Source organism: Osmerus eperlanus, chromosome 9 (genome assembly GCF_963692335.1).
Source record: "Osmerus eperlanus chromosome 9, fOsmEpe2.1, whole genome shotgun sequence".
NCBI classification, from domain to species: domain Eukaryota; kingdom Metazoa; phylum Chordata; class Actinopteri; order Osmeriformes; family Osmeridae; genus Osmerus; species Osmerus eperlanus.
In genome coordinates, this window is record NC_085026.1 from 3,189,880 (window position 1) to 3,208,032 (window position 18,153).

Below are 18,153 nucleotides of genomic sequence, written 5' to 3' on the forward strand. Positions count from 1 at the left end.
AGCCTGTTCAAACCGCGTGGCAGCGTGGGATGAAGCGGGCCTAATTGGGCTCTCTTATGTACCTGACTTTGAGGAAACAATGGAAGGAGCAAGGGTCCAGCGTTCTGTGAGCTGTGTGTTCAAACCACAGAGCGTGACTTGTGGCGCGCAACCTTTGTCTCCGTTGCACGCCTGACTTTGAGACAAAGGATGCAAAATTGAGCTGGCGCCTAAAGAGGCACCGCTGAGATTTGAACTCAGGATCTCCTGTTTACTAGACAGGCGCTTTGACCAACTAAGCCACGGCGCCTTGCTTCATCGGACCAGACGGGCTCAAGCTTCTGTTTTCTCTTCGAGTAGGTGCTTTAAGGTGGGGTCGAAAGCCACCTTAGAAAGGTATGCCCAACATGCAGCAAAGGCTCTCAAGGCACCAGAATGAAGAGATTTTCCAGCTTCTTGGACTCTGATGGCGGTCTAAAAACAGATTCCCTGACCGGGAAATGAACCCGGGCCACGGCGCTGAGAGCGACGAATCCTAGCCACTAGACCACCAGGAAGAGCTTGGCTTCCTCTGCTCGCCGTCAAAGATGAGGACCACGTTGCAGGACGCAGCTAGTCAAAGGTTTCCACTGGACCTTAAAGTTCCCTGACCGGGAATCGAAACCGGGCCGCCTGCGGCGAGAGCGCCGAATCCCAGCCACTAGACCACCAGGTAGAGACTTAAATGAGTGGTGCGTCAGCAAAGGCTTTCTTCTTTTGTATCTGAACGGGAGTGAGAATGGGGCATCGCATGCCTTCCTCTCAAATAAAGCCTCCCACTCGCTCGCTCTTTGACAGCTCAGTTGGTGGAGCGGAGGACTTTATTTCTGCGAGATTTTCCAGCTCCGACGGCGGTACAGCTCATTGTCACACTGGCAAGACCCACAACAGGGGCAAACAAGAACACATTCGTCCCTGGGTGGGCTCGAACCACCATCCTTTCGGTTAACAGCCGAACGCGCTAGCCAATTGCGCCACAGAGACCCTGTCTTTACAGAAATAGGACCGGAAAATGGAAGGAAACGCTGGGAGACGAGTGCCAAAACTCCCACGAAGAAGAGGAGGAGCGGCCGTACAAATAACTCTTCCCGTGAGCCGTCGACAGGGAGTTTGGGGAAAAAAGAGAACGACTCTGGTGGGACTCGAACCCACAACCTTTGAATGGCTTTTCCTCCCCCTGCCTAGAAGTCCAATGCGCTATCCATTGCGCCACAGAGCCACCGACGATTTATCCGCTTGACGTCTACCTTTTCAACCCTGGCAGCATCAGGTCCCTGTTTGGGCGAGGTGCGTTGGTGGCATGCCTCACTCTGAGGAAGCAATCAGAGCTTGATTTTGCCAGGTAAGTAAAAGACGCTACCAAGTCAGACGCGCCACCGTTGTGCCACAAGGCCTAGTTGTGAGCTCAAGAGGCAACGTTCTGACCTGGCGTCTGATGTGCAACCGTTGTGCCGCAAAGTGCGCTGAGAGTACCGTTTAAAGAGGCTCTTTGTGTCGAAGGTGCACCGGCATGCTTGCGAGGGATTCGCCATACGAGCCCTCGGGGTTTGTGTGGCGAAGGAGATGTACATGCAGATGTTCCACGAAAAGCTCAGTGTTTCCTGCCACTCCAGAGCCCGGATAGCTCAGTCGGCAGAGCATCAGGCTTTTAATCTGAGGGTCAAGGGTTCAAGTCCCTGTTCGGGCGAAGCCTGTTCAAACCGCGTGGCAGCGTGGGATGAAGCGGGCCTAATTGGGCTCTCTTATGTACCTGACTTTGAGGAAACAATGGAAGGAGCAAGGGTCCAGCGTTCTAGGCCCTGTGTGAGCTGTGTGTTCAAACCACAGAGCGTGACTTGTGGCGTGCAACCTTTGTCTCCGTTGCACGCCTGACTTTGAGACAAAGGATGCAAAATTGAGCTGGCGCCTAAAGAGGCACCGCTGAGATTTGAACTCAGGATCTCCTGTTTACTAGACAGGCGCTTTGACCAACTAAGCCACGGCACCTTGCTTCATCGGACCAGACGGGCTCAGGCTTCTGTTTTCTCTTCGAGTAGGTGCTTTAAGGTGGGGTCGAAAGCCACCTTAGAAAGGTATGCCCAACATGCAGCAAAGGCTCTCAAGGCACCAGAATGAAGAGATTTTCCAGCTTCTTGGACTCTGATGGCGGTCTAAAAACAGATTCCCTGACCGGGAATCGAACCCGGGCCGCGGCGGTGAGAGCGCCGAATCCTAGCCACTAGACCACCAGGGAGAGCTTGGCTTCCTCTGCTCGCCGTCAAAGATGAGGACCACGTTGCAGGACGCAGCTAGTCAAAGGTTTCCACTGGACCTTAAAGTTCCCTGACCGGGAATCGAAACCGGGCCGCCTGCGGCGAGAGCGCCGAATCCCAGCCACTCGACCACCAGGTAGAGACTTAAATGAGTGGTGCGTCAGCAAAGGCTTTCTTCTTTTGTATCTGAACGGGAGTGGGAATGGGGCATCGCATGCCTTCCTCGCAAATAAAGCCTCCCACTCGCTCGCTCACCCTTTGACAGCTCAGTTGGTGGAGCGGAGGACTTTATTTCTGCGAGATTTTCCAGCTCCGACGGCGGTACAGCTCATTGTCACACTGGCAAGACCCACAACAGGGGCAAACAAGAACACATTCGTCCCTGGGTGGGCTCGAACCACCATCCTTTCGGTTAACAGCCGAACGCGCTAGCCAATTGCGCCACAGAGACCCTGTCTTTACAGAAATAGGACCGGAAAATGGAAGGAAACACTGGGAGACGAGTGCCAAAACTCCCACGAAGAAGAGGAGGAGCGGCCGTACAAATAACTCTTCCCGTGAGCCGTCGACGGGGAGTTTGGGGAAAAAAGAGAACGACTCTGGTGGGACTCGAACCCACAACCTTTGAATGCCTTTTCCTCCCCCTGCCTAGAAGTCCAATGCGCTATCCATTGGGCCACAGAGCCCCCGACGATTTACCCGCTTGACGTCTACCTTTTCAACCCTGGCAGCATCAGGTCCCTGTTTGGGCGAGGTGCGTTGGTGGCATGCCTCACTCTGAGGAAGCAATTAGAGATTGATTTTGCCAGGTAAGTAAAAGACGCTACCAAGTCAGACGCGCTACCGTTGTGCCACGAGGCCTAGTTGTGAGCTCAAGAGGCAACGTTCTGACCTGGCGTCTGATGTGCAACCGTTGTGCCGCAAAGTGTGCTGAGAGTACCGTTTAAAGAGGCTCTTTGTGTCGAAGGTGCACCGGCATGCTTGCGAGGGATTCGCCATACGAGCCCTCGGGGTTTGTGTGGCGAAGGAGATGTACATGCAGATGTTCCACGAAAAGCTCCGTGTTTCCTGCCACTCCAGAGCCCGGATAGCTCAGTCGGCAGAGCATCGGGCTTTTAATCTGAGGGTCAAGGGTTCAAGTCCCTGTTCGGGCGAAGCCTGTTCAAACCGCGTGGCAGCGTGGGATGAAGCGGGCCTAATTGGGCTCTCTTATGTACCTGACTTTGAGGAAACAATGGAAGGAGCAAGGGTCCAGCGTTCTGTGAGCTGTGTGTTCAAACCACAGAGCGTGACTTGTGGCGCGCAACCTTTGTCTCCGTTGCACGCCTGACTTTGAGACAAAGGATGCAAAATTGAGCTGGCGCCTAAAGAGGCACCGCTGAGATTTGAACTCAGGATCTCCTGTTTACTAGACAGGCGCTTTGACCAACTAAGCCACGGCGCCTTGCTTCATCGGACCAGACGGGCTCAAGCTTCTGTTTTCTCTTCGAGTAGGTGCTTTAAGGTGGGGTCGAAAGCCACCTTAGAAAGGTATGCCCAACATGCAGCAAAGGCTCTCAAGGCACCAGAATGAAGAGATTTTCCAGCTTCTTGGACTCTGATGGCGGTCTAAAAACAGATTCCCTGACCGGGAAATGAACCCGGGCCACGGCGCTGAGAGCGACGAATCCTAGCCACTAGACCACCAGGAAGAGCTTGGCTTCCTCTGCTCGCCGTCAAAGATGAGGACCACGTTGCAGGACGCAGCTAGTCAAAGGTTTCCACTGGACCTTAAAGTTCCCTGACCGGGAATCGAAACCGGGCCGCCTGCGGCGAGAGCGCCGAATCCCAGCCACTAGACCACCAGGTAGAGACTTAAATGAGTGGTGCGTCAGCAAAGGCTTTCTTCTTTTGTATCTGAACGGGAGTGAGAATGGGGCATCGCATGCCTTCCTCTCAAATAAAGCCTCCCACTCGCTCGCTCACCCTTTGACAGCTCAGTTGGTGGAGCGGAGGACTTTATTTCTGCGAGATTTTCCAGCTCCGACGGCGGTACAGCTCATTGTCACACTGGCAAGACCCACAACAGGGGCAAACAAGAACACATTCGTCCCTGGGTGGGCTCGAACCACCATCCTTTCGGTTAACAGCCGAACGCGCTAGCCAATTGCGCCACAGAGACCCTGTCTTTACAGAAATAGGACCGGAAAATGGAAGGAAACACTGGGAGACGAGTGCCAAAACTCCCACGAAGAAGAGGAGGAGCGGCCGTACAAATAACTCTTCCCGTGAGCCGTCGACGGGGAGTTTGGGGAAAAAAGAGAACGACTCTGGTGGGACTCGAACCCACAACCTTTGAATGCCTTTTCCTCCCCCTGCCTAGAAGTCCAATGCGCTATCCATTGGGCCACAGAGCCCCCGACGATTTACCCGCTTGACGTCTACCTTTTCAACCCTGGCAGCATCAGGTCCCTGTTTGGGCGAGGTGCGTTGGTGGCATGCCTCACTCTGAGGAAGCAATTAGAGATTGATTTTGCCAGGTAAGTAAAAGACGCTACCAAGTCAGACGCGCTACCGTTGTGCCACGAGGCCTAGTTGTGAGCTCAAGAGGCAACGTTCTGACCTGGCGTCTGATGTGCAACCGTTGTGCCGCAAAGTGTGCTGAGAGTACCGTTTAAAGAGGCTCTTTGTGTCGAAGGTGCACCGGCATGCTTGCGAGGGATTCGCCATACGAGCCCTCGGGGTTTGTGTGGCGAAGGAGATGTACATGCAGATGTTCCACGAAAAGCTCCGTGTTTCCTGCCACTCCAGAGCCCGGATAGCTCAGTCGGCAGAGCATCGGGCTTTTAATCTGAGGGTCAAGGGTTCAAGTCCCTGTTCGGGCGAAGCCTGTTCAAACCGCGTGGCAGCGTGGGATGAAGCGGGCCTAATTGGGCTCTCTTATGTACCTGACTTTGAGGAAACAATGGAAGGAGCAAGGGTCCAGCGTTCTGTGAGCTGTGTGTTCAAACCACAGAGCGTGACTTGTGGCGCGCAACCTTTGTCTCCGTTGCACGCCTGACTTTGAGACAAAGGATGCAAAATTGAGCTGGCGCCTAAAGAGGCACCGCTGAGATTTGAACTCAGGATCTCCTGTTTACTAGACAGGCGCTTTGACCAACTAAGCCACGGCGCCTTGCTTCATCGGACCAGACGGGCTCAAGCTTCTGTTTTCTCTTCGAGTAGGTGCTTTAAGGTGGGGTCGAAAGCCACCTTAGAAAGGTATGCCCAACATGCAGCAAAGGCTCTCAAGGCACCAGAATGAAGAGATTTTCCAGCTTCTTGGACTCTGATGGCGGTCTAAAAACAGATTCCCTGACCGGGAAATGAACCCGGGCCACGGCGCTGAGAGCGACGAATCCTAGCCACTAGACCACCAGGAAGAGCTTGGCTTCCTCTGCTCGCCGTCAAAGATGAGGACCACGTTGCAGGACGCAGCTAGTCAAAGGTTTCCACTGGACCTTAAAGTTCCCTGACCGGGAATCGAAACCGGGCCTCCTGCGGCGAGAGCGCCGAATCCCAGCCACTAGACCACCAGGTAGAGACTTAAATGAGTGGTGCGTCAGCAAAGGCTTTCTTCTTTTGTATCTGAACGGGAGTGAGAATGGGGCATCGCATGCCTTCCTCTCAAATAAAGCCTCCCACTCGCTCGCTCACCCTTTGACAGCTCAGTTGGTGGAGCGGAGGACTTTATTTCTGCGAGATTTTCCAGCTCCGACGGCGGTACAGCTCATTGTCACACTGGCAAGACCCACAACAGGGGCAAACAAGAACACATTCGTCCCTGGGTGGGCTCGAACCACCATCCTTTCGGTTAACAGCCGAACGCGCTAGCCAATTGCGCCACAGAGACCCTGTCTTTACAGAAATAGGACCGGAAAATGGAAGGAAACGCTGGGAGACGAGTGCCAAAACTCCCACGAAGAAGAGGAGGAGCGGCCGTACAAATAACTCTTCCCGTGAGCCGTCGACAGGGAGTTTGGGGAAAAAAGAGAACGACTCTGGTGGGACTCGAACCCACAACCTTTGAATGGATTTTCCTCCCCCTGCCTAGAAGTCCAATGCGCTATCCATTGCGCCACAGAGCCCCCGACGATTTACCCGCTTGACGTCTACCTTTTCAACCCTGGCAGCATCAGGTCCCTGTTTGGGCGAGGTGCGTTGGTGGCATGCCTCACTCTGAGGAAGCAATTAGAGATTGATTTTGCCAGGTAAGTAAAAGACGCTACCAAGTCAGACGCGCTACCGTTGTGCCACGAGGCCTAGTTGTGAGCTCAAGAGGCAACGTTCTGACCTGGCGTCTGATGTGCAACCGTTGTGCCGCAAAGTGCGCTGAGAGTACCGTTTAAAGAGGCTCTTTGTGTCGAAGGTGCACCGGCATGCTTGCGAGGGATTCGCCATACGAGCCCTCGGGGTTTGTGTGGCGAAGGAGATGTACATGCAGATGTTCCACGAAAAGCTCCGTGTTTCCTGCCACTCCAGAGCCCGGATAGCTCAGTCGGCAGAGCATCGGGCTTTTAATCTGAGGGTCAAGGGTTCAAGTCCCTGTTCGGGCGAAGCCTGTTCAAACCGCGTGGCAGCGTGGGATGAAGCGGGCCTAATTGGGCTCTCTTATGTACCTGACTTTGAGGAAACAATGGAAGGAGCAAGGGTCCAGCGTTCTGTGAGCTGTGTGTTCAAACCACAGAGCGTGACTTGTGGCGCGCAACCTTTGTCTCCGTTGCACGCCTGACTTTGAGACAAAGGATGCAAAATTGAGCTGGCGCCTAAAGAGGCACCGCTGAGATTTGAACTCAGGATCTCCTGTTTACTAGACAGGCGCTTTGACCAACTAAGCCACGGCGCCTTGCTTCATCGGACCAGACGGGCTCAAGCTTCTGTTTTCTCTTCGAGTAGGTGCTTTAAGGTGGGGTCGAAAGCCACCTTAGAAAGGTATGCCCAACATGCAGCAAAGGCTCTCAAGGCACCAGAATGAAGAGATTTTCCAGCTTCTTGGACTCTGATGGCGGTCTAAAAACAGATTCCCTGACCGGGAAATGAACCCGGGCCACGGCGCTGAGAGCGACGAATCCTAGCCACTAGACCACCAGGAAGAGCTTGGCTTCCTCTGCTCGCCGTCAAAGATGAGGACCACGTTGCAGGACGCAGCTAGTCAAAGGTTTCCACTGGACCTTAAAGTTCCCTGACCGGGAATCGAAACCGGGCCGCCTGCGGCGAGAGCGCCGAATCCCAGCCACTAGACCACCAGGTAGAGACTTAAATGAGTGGTGCGTCAGCAAAGGCTTTCTTCTTTTGTATCTGAACGGGAGTGAGAATGGGGCATCGCATGCCTTCCTCTCAAATAAAGCCTCCCACTCGCTCGCTCACCCTTTGACAGCTCAGTTGGTGGAGCGGAGGACTTTATTTCTGCGAGATTTTCCAGCTCCGACGGCGGTACAGCTCATTGTCACACTGGCAAGACCCACAACAGGGGCAAACAAGAACACATTCGTCCCTGGGTGGGCTCGAACCACCATCCTTTCGGTTAACAGCCGAACGCGCTAGCCAATTGCGCCACAGAGACCCTGTCTTTACAGAAATAGGACCGGAAAATGGAAGGAAACGCTGGGAGACGAGTGCCAAAACTCCCACGAAGAAGAGGAGGAGCGGCCGTACAAATAACTCTTCCCGTGAGCCGTCGACAGGGAGTTTGGGGAAAAAAGAGAACGACTCTGGTGGGACTCGAACCCACAACCTTTGAATGGCTTTTCCTCCCCCTGCCTAGAAGTCCAATGCGCTATCCATTGCGCCACAGAGCCACCGACGATTTATCCGCTTGACGTCTACCTTTTCAACCCTGGCAGCATCAGGTCCCTGTTTGGGCGAGGTGCGTTGGTGGCATGCCTCACTCTGAGGAAGCAATCAGAGCTTGATTTTGCCAGGTAAGTAAAAGACGCTACCAAGTCAGACGCGCCACCGTTGTGCCACAAGGCCTAGTTGTGAGCTCAAGAGGCAACGTTCTGACCTGGCGTCTGATGTGCAACCGTTGTGCCGCAAAGTGCGCTGAGAGTACCGTTTAAAGAGGCTCTTTGTGTCGAAGGTGCACCGGCATGCTTGCGAGGGATTCGCCATACGAGCCCTCGGGGTTTGTGTGGCGAAGGAGATGTACATGCAGATGTTCCACGAAAAGCTCAGTGTTTCCTGCCACTCCAGAGCCCGGATAGCTCAGTCGGCAGAGCATCAGGCTTTTAATCTGAGGGTCAAGGGTTCAAGTCCCTGTTCGGGCGAAGCCTGTTCAAACCGCGTGGCAGCGTGGGATGAAGCGGGCCTAATTGGGCTCTCTTATGTACCTGACTTTGAGGAAACAATGGAAGGAGCAACGGTCCAGCGTTCTAGGCCCTGTGTGAGCTGTGTGTTCAAACCACAGAGCGTGACTTGTGGCGCGCAACCTTTGTCTCCGTTGCACGCCTGACTTTGAGACAAAGGATGCAAAATTGAGCTGGCGCCTAAAGAGGCACCGCTGAGATTTGAACTCAGGATCTCCTGTTTACTAGACAGGCGCTTTGACCAACTAAGCCACGGCACCTTGCTTCATCGGACCAGACGGGCTCAGGCTTCTGTTTTCTCTTCGAGTAGGTGCTTTAAGGTGGGGTCGAAAGCCACCTTAGAAAGGTATGCCCAACATGCAGCAAAGGCTCTCAAGGCACCAGAATGAAGAGATTTTCCAGCTTCTTGGACTCTGATGGCGGTCTAAAAACAGATTCCCTGACCGGGAATCGAACCCGGGCCGCGGCGGTGAGAGCGCCGAATCCTAGCCACTAGACCACCAGGGAGAGCTTGGCTTCCTCTGCTCGCCGTCAAAGATGAGGACCACGTTGCAGGACGCAGCTAGTCAAAGGTTTCCACTGGACCTTAAAGTTCCCTGACCGGGAATCGAAACCGGGCCGCCTGCGGCGAGAGCGCCGAATCCCAGCCACTAGACCACCAGGTAGAGACTTAAATGAGTGGTGCGTCAGCAAAGGCTTTCTTCTTTTGTATCTGAACGGGAGTGAGAATGGGGCATCGCATGCCTTCCTCTCAAATAAAGCCTCCCACTCGCTCGCTCACCCTTTGACAGCTCAGTTGGTGGAGCGGAGGACTTTATTTCTGCGAGATTTTCCAGCTCCGACGGCGGTACAGCTCATTGTCACACTGGCAAGACCCACAACAGGGGCAAACAAGAACACATTCGTCCCTGGGTGGGCTCGAACCACCATCCTTTCGGTTAACAGCCGAACGCGCTAGCCAATTGCGCCACAGAGACCCTGTCTTTACAGAAATAGGACCGGAAAATGGAAGGAAACGCTGGGAGACGAGTGCCAAAACTCCCACGAAGAAGAGGAGGAGCGGCCGTACAAATAACTCTTCCCGTGAGCCGTCGACAGGGAGTTTGGGGAAAAAAGAGAACGACTCTGGTGGGACTCGAACCCACAACCTTTGAATGGCTTTTCCTCCCCCTGCCTAGAAGTCCAATGCACTATCCATTGCGCCACAGAGCCACCGACGATTTATCCGCTTGACGTCTACCTTTTCAACCCTGGCAGCATCAGGTCCCTGTTTGGGCGAGGTGCGTTGGTGGCATGCCTCACTCTGAGGAAGCAATCAGAGCTTGATTTTGCCAGGTAAGTAAAAGACGCTACCAAGTCAGACGCGCCACCGTTGTGCCACAAGGCCTAGTTGTGAGCTCAAGAGGCAACGTTCTGACCTGGCGTCTGATGTGCAACCGTTGTGCCGCAAAGTGCGCTGAGAGTACCGTTTAAAGAGGCTCTTTGTGTCGAAGGTGCACCGGCATGCTTGCGAGGGATTCGCCATACGAGCCCTCGGGGTTTGTGTGGCGAAGGAGATGTACATGCAGATGTTCCACGAAAAGCTCAGTGTTTCCTGCCACTCCAGAGCCCGGATAGCTCAGTCGGCAGAGCATCAGGCTTTTAATCTGAGGGTCAAGGGTTCAAGTCCCTGTTCGGGCGAAGCCTGTTCAAACCGCGTGGCAGCGTGGGATGAAGCGGGCCTAATTGGGCTCTCTTATGTACCTGACTTTGAGGAAACAATGGAAGGAGCAACGGTCCAGCGTTCTAGGCCCTGTGTGAGCTGTGTGTTCAAACCACAGAGCGTGACTTGTGGCGTGCAACCTTTGTCTCCGTTGCACGCCTGACTTTGAGACAAAGGATGCAAAATTGAGCTGGCGCCTAAAGAGGCACCGCTGAGATTTGAACTCAGGATCTCCTGTTTACTAGACAGGCGCTTTGACCAACTAAGCCACGGCACCTTGCTTCATCGGACCAGACGGGCTCAGGCTTCTGTTTTCTCTTCGAGTAGGTGCTTTAAGGTGGGGTCGAAAGCCACCTTAGAAAGGTATGCCCAACATGCAGCAAAGGCTCTCAAGGCACCAGAATGAAGAGATTTTCCAGCTTCTTGGACTCTGATGGCGGTCTAAAAACAGATTCCCTGACCGGGAATCGAACCCGGGCCGCGGCGGTGAGAGCGCCGAATCCTAGCCACTAGACCACCAGGGAGAGCTTGGCTTCCTCTGCTCGCCGTCAAAGATGAGGACCACGTTGCAGGACGCAGCTAGTCAAAGGTTTCCACTGGACCTTAAAGTTCCCTGACCGGGAATCGAAACCGGGCCGCCTGCGGCGAGAGCGCCGAATCCCAGCCACTAGACCACCAGGTAGAGACTTAAATGAGTGGTGCGTCAGCAAAGGCTTTCTTCTTTTGTATCTGAACGGGAGTGAGAATGGGGCATCGCATGCCTTCCTCTCAAATAAAGCCTCCCACTCGCTCGCTCACCCTTTGACAGCTCAGTTGGTGGAGCGGAGGACTTTATTTCTGCGAGATTTTCCAGCTCCGACGGCGGTACAGCTCATTGTCACACTGGCAAGACCCACAACAGGGGCAAACAAGAACACATTCGTCCCTGGGTGGGCTCGAACCACCATCCTTTCGGTTAACAGCCGAACGCGCTAGCCAATTGCGCCACAGAGACCCTGTCTTTACAGAAATAGGACCGGAAAATGGAAGGAAACGCTGGGAGACGAGTGCCAAAACTCCCACGAAGAAGAGGAGGAGCGGCCGTACAAATAACTCTTCCCGTGAGCCGTCGACAGGGAGTTTGGGGAAAAAAGAGAACGACTCTGGTGGGACCCGAACCCACAACCTTTGAATGGCTTTTCCTCCCCCTGCCTAGGAGTCCAATGCTCTATCCATTGCGCCACAGAGCCACCGACGATTTATCCGCTTGACGTCTACCTTTTCAACCCTGGCAGCATCAGGTCCCTGTTTGGGCGAGGTGCGTTGGTGGCATGCCTCACTCTGAGGAAGCAATCAGAGCTTGATTTTGCCAGGTAAGTAAAAGACGCTACCAAGTCAGACGCGCCACCGTTGTGCCACAAGGCCTAGTTGTGAGCTCAAGAGGCAACGTTCTGACCTGGCGTCTGATGTGCAACCGTTGTGCCGCAAAGTGCGCTGAGAGTACCGTTTAAAGAGGCTCTTTGTGTCGAAGGTGCACCGGCATGCTTGCGAGGGATTCGCCATACGAGCCCTCGGGGTTTGTGTGGCGAAGGAGATGTACATGCAGATGTTCCACGAAAAGCTCAGTGTTTCCTGCCACTCCAGAGCCCGGATAGCTCAGTCGGCAGAGCATCAGGCTTTTAATCTGAGGGTCAAGGGTTCAAGTCCCTGTTCGGGCGAAGCCTGTTCAAACCGCGTGGCAGCGTGGGATGAAGCGGGCCTAATTGGGCTCTCTTATGTACCTGACTTTGAGGAAACAATGGAAGGAGCAAGGGTCCAGTGTTCTAGGCCCTGTGTGAGCTGTGTGTTCAAACCACAGAGCGTGACTTGTGGCGCGCAACCTTTGTCTCCGTTGCACGCCTGACTTTGAGACAAAGGATGCAAAATTGAGCTGGCGCCTAAAGAGGCACCGCTGAGATTTGAACTCAGGATCTCCTGTTTACTAGACAGGCGCTTTGACCAACTAAGCCACGGCACCTTGCTTCATCGGACCAGACGGGCTCAGGCTTCTGTTTTCTCTTCGAGTAGGTGCTTTAAGGTGGGGTCGAAAGCCACCTTAGAAAGGTATGCCCAACATGCAGCAAAGGCTCTCAAGGCACCAGAATGAAGAGATTTTCCAGCTTCTTGGACTCTGATGGCGGTCTAAAAACAGATTCCCTGACCGGGAATCGAACCCGGGCCGCGGCGGTGAGAGCGCCGAATCCTAGCCACTAGACCACCAGGGAGAGCTTGGCTTCCTCTGCTCGCCGTCAAAGATGAGGACCACGTTGCAGGATGCAGCTAGTCAAAGGTTTCCACTGGACCTTAAAGTTCCCTGACCGGGAATCGAAACCGGGCCGCCTGCGGCGAGAGCGCCGAATCCCAGCCACTAGACCACCAGGTAGAGACTTAAATGAGTGGTGCGTCAGCAAAGGCTTTCTTCTTTTGTATCTGAACGGGAGTGGGAATGGGGCATCGCATGCCTTCCTCGCAAATAAAGCCTCCCACTCGCTCGCTCACCCTTTGACAGCTCAGTTGGTGGAGCGGAGGACTTTATTTCTGCGAGATTTTCCAGCTCCGACGGCGGTACAGCTCATTGTCACACTGGCAAGACCCACAACAGGGGCAAACAAGAACACATTCGTCCCTGGGTGGGCTCGAACCACCATCCTTTCGGTTAACAGTCGAACGCGCTAGCCAATTGCGCCACAGAGACCCTGTCTTTACAGAAATAGGACCGGAAAATGGAAGGAAACACTGGGAGACGAGTGCCAAAACTCCCACGAAGAAGAGGAGGAGCGGCCGTACAAATAACTCTTCCCGTGAGCCGTCGACGGGGAGTTTGGGGAAAAAAGAGAACGACTCTGGTGGGACTCGAACCCACAACCTTTGAATGCCTTTTCCTCCCCCTGCCTAGAAGTCCAATGCGCTATCCATTGGGCCACAGAGCCCCCGACGATTTACCCGCTTGACGTCTACCTTTTCAACCCTGGCAGCATCAGGTCCCTGTTTGGGCGAGGTGCGTTGGTGGCATGCCTCACTCTGAGGAAGTAATTAGAGATTGATTTTGCCAGGTAAGTAAAAGACGCTACCAAGTCAGACGCGCTACCGTTGTGCCACGAGGCCTAGTTGTGAGCTCAAGAGGCAACGTTCTGACCTGGCGTCTGATGTGCAACCGTTGTGCCGCAAAGTGTGCTGAGAGTACCGTTTAAAGAGGCTCTTTGTGTCGAAGGTGCACCGGCATGCTTGCGAGGGATTCGCCATACGAGCCCTCGGGGTTTGTGTGGCGAAGGAGATGTACATGCAGATGTTCCACGAAAAGCTCAGTGTTTCCTGCCACTCCAGAGCCCGGATAGCTCAGTCGGCAGAGCATCGGGCTTTTAATCTGAGGGTCAAGGGTTCAAGTCCCTGTTCGGGCGAAGCCTGTTCAAACCGCGTGGCAGCGTGGGATGAAGCGGGCCTAATTGGGCTCTCTTATATACCTGACTTTGAGGAAACAATGGAAGGAGCAAGGGTCCAGCGCTCTGTGAGCTGTGTGTTCAAACCACAGAGCGTGACTTGTGGCGCGCAACCTTTGTCTCCGTTGCACGCCTGACTTTGAGACAAAGGATGCAAAATTGAGCTGGCGCCTAAAGAGGCACCGCTGAGATTTGAACTCAGGATCTCCTGTTTACTAGACAGGCGCTTTGACCAACTAAGCCACGGCGCCTTGCTTCATCGGACCAGACGGGCTCAAGCTTCTGTTTTCTCTTCGAGTAGGTGCTTTAAGGTGGGGTCGAAAGCCACCTTAGAAAGGTATGCCCAACATGCAGCAAAGGCTCTCAAGGCACCAGAATGAAGAGATTTTCCAGCTTCTTGGACTCTGATGGCGGTCTAAAAACAGATTCCCTGACCGGGAAATGAACCCGGGCCACGGCGCTGAGAGCGACGAATCCTAGCCACTAGACCACCAGGAAGAGCTTGGCTTCCTCTGCTCGCCGTCAAAGATGAGGACCACGTTGCAGGACGCAGCTAGTCAAAGGTTTCCACTGGACCTTAAAGTTCCCTGACCGGGAATCGAAACCGGGCCGCCTGCGGCGAGAGCGCCGAATCCCAGCCACTAGACCACCAGGTAGAGACTTAAATGAGTGGTGCGTCAGCAAAGGCTTTCTTCTTTTGTATCTGAACGGGAGTGAGAATGGGGCATCGCATGCCTTCCTCTCAAATAAAGCCTCCCACTCGCTCGCTCACCCTTTGACAGCTCAGTTGGTGGAGCGGAGGACTTTATTTCTGCGAGATTTTCCAGCTCCGACGGCGGTACAGCTCATTGTCACACTGGCAAGACCCACAACAGGGGCAAACAAGAACACATTCGTCCCTGGGTGGGCTCGAACCACCATCCTTTCGGTTAACAGCCGAACGCGCTAGCCAATTGCGCCACAGAGACCCTGTCTTTACAGAAATAGGACCGGAAAATGGAAGGAAACGCTGGGAGACGAGTGCCAAAACTCCCACGAAGAAGAGGAGGAGCGGCCGTACAAATAACTCTTCCCGTGAGCCGTCGACAGGGAGTTTGGGGAAAAAAGAGAACGACTCTGGTGGGACTCGAACCCACAACCTTTGAATGGCTTTTCCTCCCCCTGCCTAGAAGTCCAATGCGCTATCCATTGCGCCACAGAGCCACCGACGATTTATCCGCTTGACGTCTACCTTTTCAACCCTGGCAGCATCAGGTCCCTGTTTGGGCGAGGTGCGTTGGTGGCATGCCTCACTCTGAGGAAGCAATCAGAGCTTGATTTTGCCAGGTAAGTAAAAGACGCTACCAAGTCAGACGCGCCACCGTTGTGCCACAAGGCCTAGTTGTGAGCTCAAGAGGCAACGTTCTGACCTGGCGTCTGATGTGCAACCGTTGTGCCGCAAAGTGCGCTGAGAGTACCGTTTAAAGAGGCTCTTTGTGTCGAAGGTGCACCGGCATGCTTGCGAGGGATTCGCCATACGAGCCCTCGGGGTTTGTGTGGCGAAGGAGATGTACATGCAGATGTTCCACGAAAAGCTCAGTGTTTCCTGCCACTCCAGAGCCCGGATAGCTCAGTCGGCAGAGCATCAGGCTTTTAATCTGAGGGTCAAGGGTTCAAGTCCCTGTTCGGGCGAAGCCTGTTCAAACCGCGTGGCAGCGTGGGATGAAGCGGGCCTAATTGGGCTCTCTTATGTACCTGACTTTGAGGAAACAATGGAAGGAGCAAGGGTCCAGCGTTCTAGGCCCTGTGTGAGCTGTGTGTTCAAACCACAGAGCGTGACTTGTGGCGCGCAACCTTTGTCTCCGTTGCACGCCTGACTTTGAGACAAAGGATGCAAAATTGAGCTGGCGCCTAAAGAGGCACCGCTGAGATTTGAACTCAGGATCTCCTGTTTACTAGACAGGCGCTTTGACCAACTAAGCCACGGCACCTTGCTTCATCGGACCAGACGGGCTCAGGCTTCTGTTTTCTCTTCGAGTAGGTGCTTTAAGGTGGGGTCGAAAGCCACCTTAGAAAGGTATGCCCAACATGCAGCAAAGGCTCTCAAGGCACCAGAATGAAGAGATTTTCCAGCTTCTTGGACTCTGATGGCGGTCTAAAAACAGATTCCCTGACCGGGAATCGAACCCGGGCCGCGGCGGTGAGAGCGCCGAATCCTAGCCACTAGACCACCAGGGAGAGCTTGGCTTCCTCTGCTCGCCGTCAAAGATGAGGACCACGTTGCAGGACGCAGCTAGTCAAAGGTTTCCACTGGACCTTAAAGTTCCCTGACCGGGAATCGAAACCGGGCCGCCTGCGGCGAGAGCGCCGAATCCCAGCCACTAGACCACCAGGTAGAGACTTAAATGAGTGGTGCGTCAGCAAAGGCTTTCTTCTTTTGTATCTGAACGGGAGTGGGAATGGGGCATCGCATGCCTTCCTCGCAAATAAAGCCTCCCACTCGCTCGCTCACCCTTTGACAGCTCAGTTGGTGGAGCGGAGGACTTTATTTCTGCGATATTTTCCAGCTCCGACGGCGGTACAGCTCATTGTCACACTGGCAAGACCCACAACAGGGGCAAACAAGAACACATTCGTCCCTGGGTGGGCTCGAACCACCATCCTTTCGGTTAACAGTCGAACGCGCTAGCCAATTGCGCCACAGAGACCCTGTCTTTACAGAAATAGGACCGGAAAATGGAAGGAAACACTGGGAGACGAGTGCCAAAACTCCCACGAAGAAGAGGAGGAGCGGCCGTACAAATAACTCTTCCCGTGAGCCGTCGACGGGGAGTTTGGGGAAAAAAGAGAACGACTCTGGTGGGACTCGAACCCACAACCTTTGAATGCCTTTTCCTCCCCCTGCCTAGAAGTCCAATGCGCTATCCATTGGGCCACAGAGCCCCCGACGATTTACCCGCTTGACGTCTACCTTTTCAACCCTGGCAGCATCAGGTCCCTGTTTGGGCGAGGTGCGTTGGTGGCATGCCTCACTCTGAGGAAGCAATTAGAGATTGATTTTGCCAGATAAGTAAAAGACGCTACCAAGTCAGACGCGCTACCGTTGTGCCACGAGGCCTAGTTGTGAGCTCAAGAGGCAACGTTCTGACCTGGCGTCTGATGTGCAACCGTTGTGCCGCAAAGTGTGCTGAGAGTACCGTTTAAAGAGGCTCTTTGTGTCGAAGGTGCACCGGCATGCTTGCGAGGGATTCGCCATACGAGCCCTCGGGGTTTGTGTGGCGAAGGAGATGTACATGCAGATGTTCCACGAAAAGCTCAGTGTTTCCTGCCACTCCAGAGCCCGGATAGCTCAGTCGGCAGAGCATCGGGCTTTTAATCTGAGGGTCAAGGGTTCAAGTCCCTGTTCGGGTGAAGCCTGTTCAAACCGCGTGGCAGCGTGGGATGAAGCGGGCCTAATTGGGCTCTCTTATATACCTGACTTTGAGGAAACAATGGAAGGAGCAAGGGTCCAGCGTTCTGTGAGCTGTGTGTTCAAACCACAGAGCGTGACTTGTGGCGCGCAACCTTTGTCTCCGTTGCACGCCTGACTTTGAGACAAAGGATGCAAAATTGAGCTGGCGCCTAAAGAGGCACCGCTGAGATTTGAACTCAGGATCTCCTGTTTACTAGACAGGCGCTTTGACCAACTAAGCCACGGCGCCTTGCTTCATCGGACCAGACGGGCTCAAGCTTCTGTTTTCTCTTCGAGTAGGTGCTTTAAGGTGGGGTCGAAAGCCACCTTAGAAAGGTATTCCCAACATGCAGCAAAGGCTCTCAAGGCACCAGAATGAAGAGATTTTCCAGCTTCTTGGACTCTGATGGCGGTCTAAAAACAGATTCCCTGACCGGGAAATGAACCCGGGCCACGGCGCTGAGAGCGACGAATCCTAGCCACTAGACCACCAGGAAGAGCTTGGCTTCCTCTGCTCGCCGTCAAAGATGAGGACCACGTTGCAGGACGCAGCTAGTCAAAGGTTTCCACTGGACCTTAAAGTTCCCTGACCGGGAATCGAAACCGGGCCGCCTGCGGCGAGAGCGCCGAATCCCAGCCACTAGACCACCAGGTAGAGACTTAAATGAGTGGTGCGTCAGCAAAGGCTTTCTTCTTTTGTATCTGAACGGGAGTGAGAATGGGGCATCGCATGCCTTCCTCTCAAATAAAGCCTCCCACTCGCTCGCTCACCCTTTGACAGCTCAGTTGGTGGAGCGGAGGACTTTATTTCTGCGAGATTTTCCAGCTCCGACGGCGGTACAGCTCATTGTCACACTGGCAAGACCCACAACAGGGGCAAACAAGAACACATTCGTCCCTGGGTGGGCTCGAACCACCATCCTTTCGGTTAACAGCCGAACGCGCTAGCCAATTGCGCCACAGAGACCCTGTC

At 54.2% G+C, this 18,153-nt stretch overlaps 46 non-coding genes across 46 annotated transcripts; 10 read left to right on the plus strand and 36 right to left on the minus strand.

Moving 5' to 3' along the window:
• Nucleotides 1–215: 215 nt before the first annotated feature.
• Nucleotides 216–289, minus strand: trnat-agu (transfer RNA threonine (anticodon AGU)). Its single transcript has one exon. It is a non-coding gene; the product is annotated as a tRNA-Thr (tRNA).
• A 639-nt stretch (nucleotides 290–928) lies between these two features.
• trnan-guu (transfer RNA asparagine (anticodon GUU)) lies at nucleotides 929–1,002 on the minus strand. The gene has a single exon. It is a non-coding gene; the product is annotated as a tRNA-Asn (tRNA).
• Nucleotides 1,003–1,145: 143 nt separating this feature from the next.
• Nucleotides 1,146–1,237, minus strand: trnar-ucu (transfer RNA arginine (anticodon UCU)). The gene is given in 2 exon segments: nucleotides 1,146–1,181; nucleotides 1,201–1,237. It is a non-coding gene; the product is annotated as a tRNA-Arg (tRNA).
• A 395-nt stretch (nucleotides 1,238–1,632) lies between these two features.
• trnak-uuu (transfer RNA lysine (anticodon UUU)) lies at nucleotides 1,633–1,705 on the plus strand. The gene has a single exon. It is a non-coding gene; the product is annotated as a tRNA-Lys (tRNA).
• Nucleotides 1,706–1,930: 225 nt separating this feature from the next.
• Nucleotides 1,931–2,004, minus strand: trnat-agu (transfer RNA threonine (anticodon AGU)). The gene has a single exon. It is a non-coding gene; the product is annotated as a tRNA-Thr (tRNA).
• A 175-nt stretch (nucleotides 2,005–2,179) lies between these two features.
• On the minus strand, nucleotides 2,180–2,251 carry trnae-cuc (transfer RNA glutamic acid (anticodon CUC)). The gene has a single exon. It is a non-coding gene; the product is annotated as a tRNA-Glu (tRNA).
• Nucleotides 2,252–2,647: 396 nt separating this feature from the next.
• On the minus strand, nucleotides 2,648–2,721 carry trnan-guu (transfer RNA asparagine (anticodon GUU)). Its single transcript has one exon. It is a non-coding gene; the product is annotated as a tRNA-Asn (tRNA).
• Nucleotides 2,722–2,864: 143 nt separating this feature from the next.
• On the minus strand, nucleotides 2,865–2,956 carry trnar-ucu (transfer RNA arginine (anticodon UCU)). Its single transcript is given in 2 exon segments — nucleotides 2,865–2,900; nucleotides 2,920–2,956. It is a non-coding gene; the product is annotated as a tRNA-Arg (tRNA).
• Nucleotides 2,957–3,351: 395 nt separating this feature from the next.
• Nucleotides 3,352–3,424, plus strand: trnak-uuu (transfer RNA lysine (anticodon UUU)). Its single transcript has one exon. It is a non-coding gene; the product is annotated as a tRNA-Lys (tRNA).
• Nucleotides 3,425–3,640: 216 nt separating this feature from the next.
• Nucleotides 3,641–3,714, minus strand: trnat-agu (transfer RNA threonine (anticodon AGU)). The gene has a single exon. It is a non-coding gene; the product is annotated as a tRNA-Thr (tRNA).
• A 643-nt stretch (nucleotides 3,715–4,357) lies between these two features.
• Nucleotides 4,358–4,431, minus strand: trnan-guu (transfer RNA asparagine (anticodon GUU)). Its single transcript has one exon. It is a non-coding gene; the product is annotated as a tRNA-Asn (tRNA).
• A 143-nt stretch (nucleotides 4,432–4,574) lies between these two features.
• trnar-ucu (transfer RNA arginine (anticodon UCU)) lies at nucleotides 4,575–4,666 on the minus strand. The gene is given in 2 exon segments: nucleotides 4,575–4,610; nucleotides 4,630–4,666. It is a non-coding gene; the product is annotated as a tRNA-Arg (tRNA).
• A 395-nt stretch (nucleotides 4,667–5,061) lies between these two features.
• On the plus strand, nucleotides 5,062–5,134 carry trnak-uuu (transfer RNA lysine (anticodon UUU)). Its single transcript has one exon. It is a non-coding gene; the product is annotated as a tRNA-Lys (tRNA).
• A 216-nt stretch (nucleotides 5,135–5,350) lies between these two features.
• Nucleotides 5,351–5,424, minus strand: trnat-agu (transfer RNA threonine (anticodon AGU)). The gene has a single exon. It is a non-coding gene; the product is annotated as a tRNA-Thr (tRNA).
• A 643-nt stretch (nucleotides 5,425–6,067) lies between these two features.
• Nucleotides 6,068–6,141, minus strand: trnan-guu (transfer RNA asparagine (anticodon GUU)). Its single transcript has one exon. It is a non-coding gene; the product is annotated as a tRNA-Asn (tRNA).
• Nucleotides 6,142–6,284: 143 nt separating this feature from the next.
• On the minus strand, nucleotides 6,285–6,376 carry trnar-ucu (transfer RNA arginine (anticodon UCU)). Its single transcript is given in 2 exon segments — nucleotides 6,285–6,320; nucleotides 6,340–6,376. It is a non-coding gene; the product is annotated as a tRNA-Arg (tRNA).
• Nucleotides 6,377–6,771: 395 nt separating this feature from the next.
• On the plus strand, nucleotides 6,772–6,844 carry trnak-uuu (transfer RNA lysine (anticodon UUU)). Its single transcript has one exon. It is a non-coding gene; the product is annotated as a tRNA-Lys (tRNA).
• A 216-nt stretch (nucleotides 6,845–7,060) lies between these two features.
• On the minus strand, nucleotides 7,061–7,134 carry trnat-agu (transfer RNA threonine (anticodon AGU)). Its single transcript has one exon. It is a non-coding gene; the product is annotated as a tRNA-Thr (tRNA).
• A 643-nt stretch (nucleotides 7,135–7,777) lies between these two features.
• On the minus strand, nucleotides 7,778–7,851 carry trnan-guu (transfer RNA asparagine (anticodon GUU)). The gene has a single exon. It is a non-coding gene; the product is annotated as a tRNA-Asn (tRNA).
• Nucleotides 7,852–7,994: 143 nt separating this feature from the next.
• trnar-ucu (transfer RNA arginine (anticodon UCU)) lies at nucleotides 7,995–8,086 on the minus strand. The gene is given in 2 exon segments: nucleotides 7,995–8,030; nucleotides 8,050–8,086. It is a non-coding gene; the product is annotated as a tRNA-Arg (tRNA).
• A 395-nt stretch (nucleotides 8,087–8,481) lies between these two features.
• On the plus strand, nucleotides 8,482–8,554 carry trnak-uuu (transfer RNA lysine (anticodon UUU)). Its single transcript has one exon. It is a non-coding gene; the product is annotated as a tRNA-Lys (tRNA).
• A 225-nt stretch (nucleotides 8,555–8,779) lies between these two features.
• trnat-agu (transfer RNA threonine (anticodon AGU)) lies at nucleotides 8,780–8,853 on the minus strand. The gene has a single exon. It is a non-coding gene; the product is annotated as a tRNA-Thr (tRNA).
• A 175-nt stretch (nucleotides 8,854–9,028) lies between these two features.
• On the minus strand, nucleotides 9,029–9,100 carry trnae-cuc (transfer RNA glutamic acid (anticodon CUC)). The gene has a single exon. It is a non-coding gene; the product is annotated as a tRNA-Glu (tRNA).
• A 396-nt stretch (nucleotides 9,101–9,496) lies between these two features.
• Nucleotides 9,497–9,570, minus strand: trnan-guu (transfer RNA asparagine (anticodon GUU)). The gene has a single exon. It is a non-coding gene; the product is annotated as a tRNA-Asn (tRNA).
• A 143-nt stretch (nucleotides 9,571–9,713) lies between these two features.
• trnar-ucu (transfer RNA arginine (anticodon UCU)) lies at nucleotides 9,714–9,805 on the minus strand. Its single transcript is given in 2 exon segments — nucleotides 9,714–9,749; nucleotides 9,769–9,805. It is a non-coding gene; the product is annotated as a tRNA-Arg (tRNA).
• A 395-nt stretch (nucleotides 9,806–10,200) lies between these two features.
• Nucleotides 10,201–10,273, plus strand: trnak-uuu (transfer RNA lysine (anticodon UUU)). The gene has a single exon. It is a non-coding gene; the product is annotated as a tRNA-Lys (tRNA).
• A 225-nt stretch (nucleotides 10,274–10,498) lies between these two features.
• Nucleotides 10,499–10,572, minus strand: trnat-agu (transfer RNA threonine (anticodon AGU)). The gene has a single exon. It is a non-coding gene; the product is annotated as a tRNA-Thr (tRNA).
• Nucleotides 10,573–10,747: 175 nt separating this feature from the next.
• trnae-cuc (transfer RNA glutamic acid (anticodon CUC)) lies at nucleotides 10,748–10,819 on the minus strand. Its single transcript has one exon. It is a non-coding gene; the product is annotated as a tRNA-Glu (tRNA).
• A 396-nt stretch (nucleotides 10,820–11,215) lies between these two features.
• Nucleotides 11,216–11,289, minus strand: trnan-guu (transfer RNA asparagine (anticodon GUU)). Its single transcript has one exon. It is a non-coding gene; the product is annotated as a tRNA-Asn (tRNA).
• Nucleotides 11,290–11,919: 630 nt separating this feature from the next.
• Nucleotides 11,920–11,992, plus strand: trnak-uuu (transfer RNA lysine (anticodon UUU)). The gene has a single exon. It is a non-coding gene; the product is annotated as a tRNA-Lys (tRNA).
• Nucleotides 11,993–12,217: 225 nt separating this feature from the next.
• trnat-agu (transfer RNA threonine (anticodon AGU)) lies at nucleotides 12,218–12,291 on the minus strand. Its single transcript has one exon. It is a non-coding gene; the product is annotated as a tRNA-Thr (tRNA).
• Nucleotides 12,292–12,466: 175 nt separating this feature from the next.
• trnae-cuc (transfer RNA glutamic acid (anticodon CUC)) lies at nucleotides 12,467–12,538 on the minus strand. Its single transcript has one exon. It is a non-coding gene; the product is annotated as a tRNA-Glu (tRNA).
• Nucleotides 12,539–12,934: 396 nt separating this feature from the next.
• On the minus strand, nucleotides 12,935–13,008 carry trnan-guu (transfer RNA asparagine (anticodon GUU)). Its single transcript has one exon. It is a non-coding gene; the product is annotated as a tRNA-Asn (tRNA).
• Nucleotides 13,009–13,151: 143 nt separating this feature from the next.
• Nucleotides 13,152–13,243, minus strand: trnar-ucu (transfer RNA arginine (anticodon UCU)). Its single transcript is given in 2 exon segments — nucleotides 13,152–13,187; nucleotides 13,207–13,243. It is a non-coding gene; the product is annotated as a tRNA-Arg (tRNA).
• A 395-nt stretch (nucleotides 13,244–13,638) lies between these two features.
• Nucleotides 13,639–13,711, plus strand: trnak-uuu (transfer RNA lysine (anticodon UUU)). The gene has a single exon. It is a non-coding gene; the product is annotated as a tRNA-Lys (tRNA).
• Nucleotides 13,712–13,927: 216 nt separating this feature from the next.
• On the minus strand, nucleotides 13,928–14,001 carry trnat-agu (transfer RNA threonine (anticodon AGU)). The gene has a single exon. It is a non-coding gene; the product is annotated as a tRNA-Thr (tRNA).
• Nucleotides 14,002–14,644: 643 nt separating this feature from the next.
• trnan-guu (transfer RNA asparagine (anticodon GUU)) lies at nucleotides 14,645–14,718 on the minus strand. Its single transcript has one exon. It is a non-coding gene; the product is annotated as a tRNA-Asn (tRNA).
• Nucleotides 14,719–14,861: 143 nt separating this feature from the next.
• Nucleotides 14,862–14,953, minus strand: trnar-ucu (transfer RNA arginine (anticodon UCU)). The gene is given in 2 exon segments: nucleotides 14,862–14,897; nucleotides 14,917–14,953. It is a non-coding gene; the product is annotated as a tRNA-Arg (tRNA).
• A 395-nt stretch (nucleotides 14,954–15,348) lies between these two features.
• Nucleotides 15,349–15,421, plus strand: trnak-uuu (transfer RNA lysine (anticodon UUU)). Its single transcript has one exon. It is a non-coding gene; the product is annotated as a tRNA-Lys (tRNA).
• Nucleotides 15,422–15,646: 225 nt separating this feature from the next.
• trnat-agu (transfer RNA threonine (anticodon AGU)) lies at nucleotides 15,647–15,720 on the minus strand. The gene has a single exon. It is a non-coding gene; the product is annotated as a tRNA-Thr (tRNA).
• A 175-nt stretch (nucleotides 15,721–15,895) lies between these two features.
• trnae-cuc (transfer RNA glutamic acid (anticodon CUC)) lies at nucleotides 15,896–15,967 on the minus strand. Its single transcript has one exon. It is a non-coding gene; the product is annotated as a tRNA-Glu (tRNA).
• Nucleotides 15,968–16,363: 396 nt separating this feature from the next.
• On the minus strand, nucleotides 16,364–16,437 carry trnan-guu (transfer RNA asparagine (anticodon GUU)). Its single transcript has one exon. It is a non-coding gene; the product is annotated as a tRNA-Asn (tRNA).
• A 143-nt stretch (nucleotides 16,438–16,580) lies between these two features.
• trnar-ucu (transfer RNA arginine (anticodon UCU)) lies at nucleotides 16,581–16,672 on the minus strand. Its single transcript is given in 2 exon segments — nucleotides 16,581–16,616; nucleotides 16,636–16,672. It is a non-coding gene; the product is annotated as a tRNA-Arg (tRNA).
• A 395-nt stretch (nucleotides 16,673–17,067) lies between these two features.
• On the plus strand, nucleotides 17,068–17,140 carry trnak-uuu (transfer RNA lysine (anticodon UUU)). The gene has a single exon. It is a non-coding gene; the product is annotated as a tRNA-Lys (tRNA).
• Nucleotides 17,141–17,356: 216 nt separating this feature from the next.
• On the minus strand, nucleotides 17,357–17,430 carry trnat-agu (transfer RNA threonine (anticodon AGU)). The gene has a single exon. It is a non-coding gene; the product is annotated as a tRNA-Thr (tRNA).
• A 643-nt stretch (nucleotides 17,431–18,073) lies between these two features.
• On the minus strand, nucleotides 18,074–18,147 carry trnan-guu (transfer RNA asparagine (anticodon GUU)). The gene has a single exon. It is a non-coding gene; the product is annotated as a tRNA-Asn (tRNA).
• Between the last annotated feature and the right edge of the window lie 6 nt (nucleotides 18,148–18,153).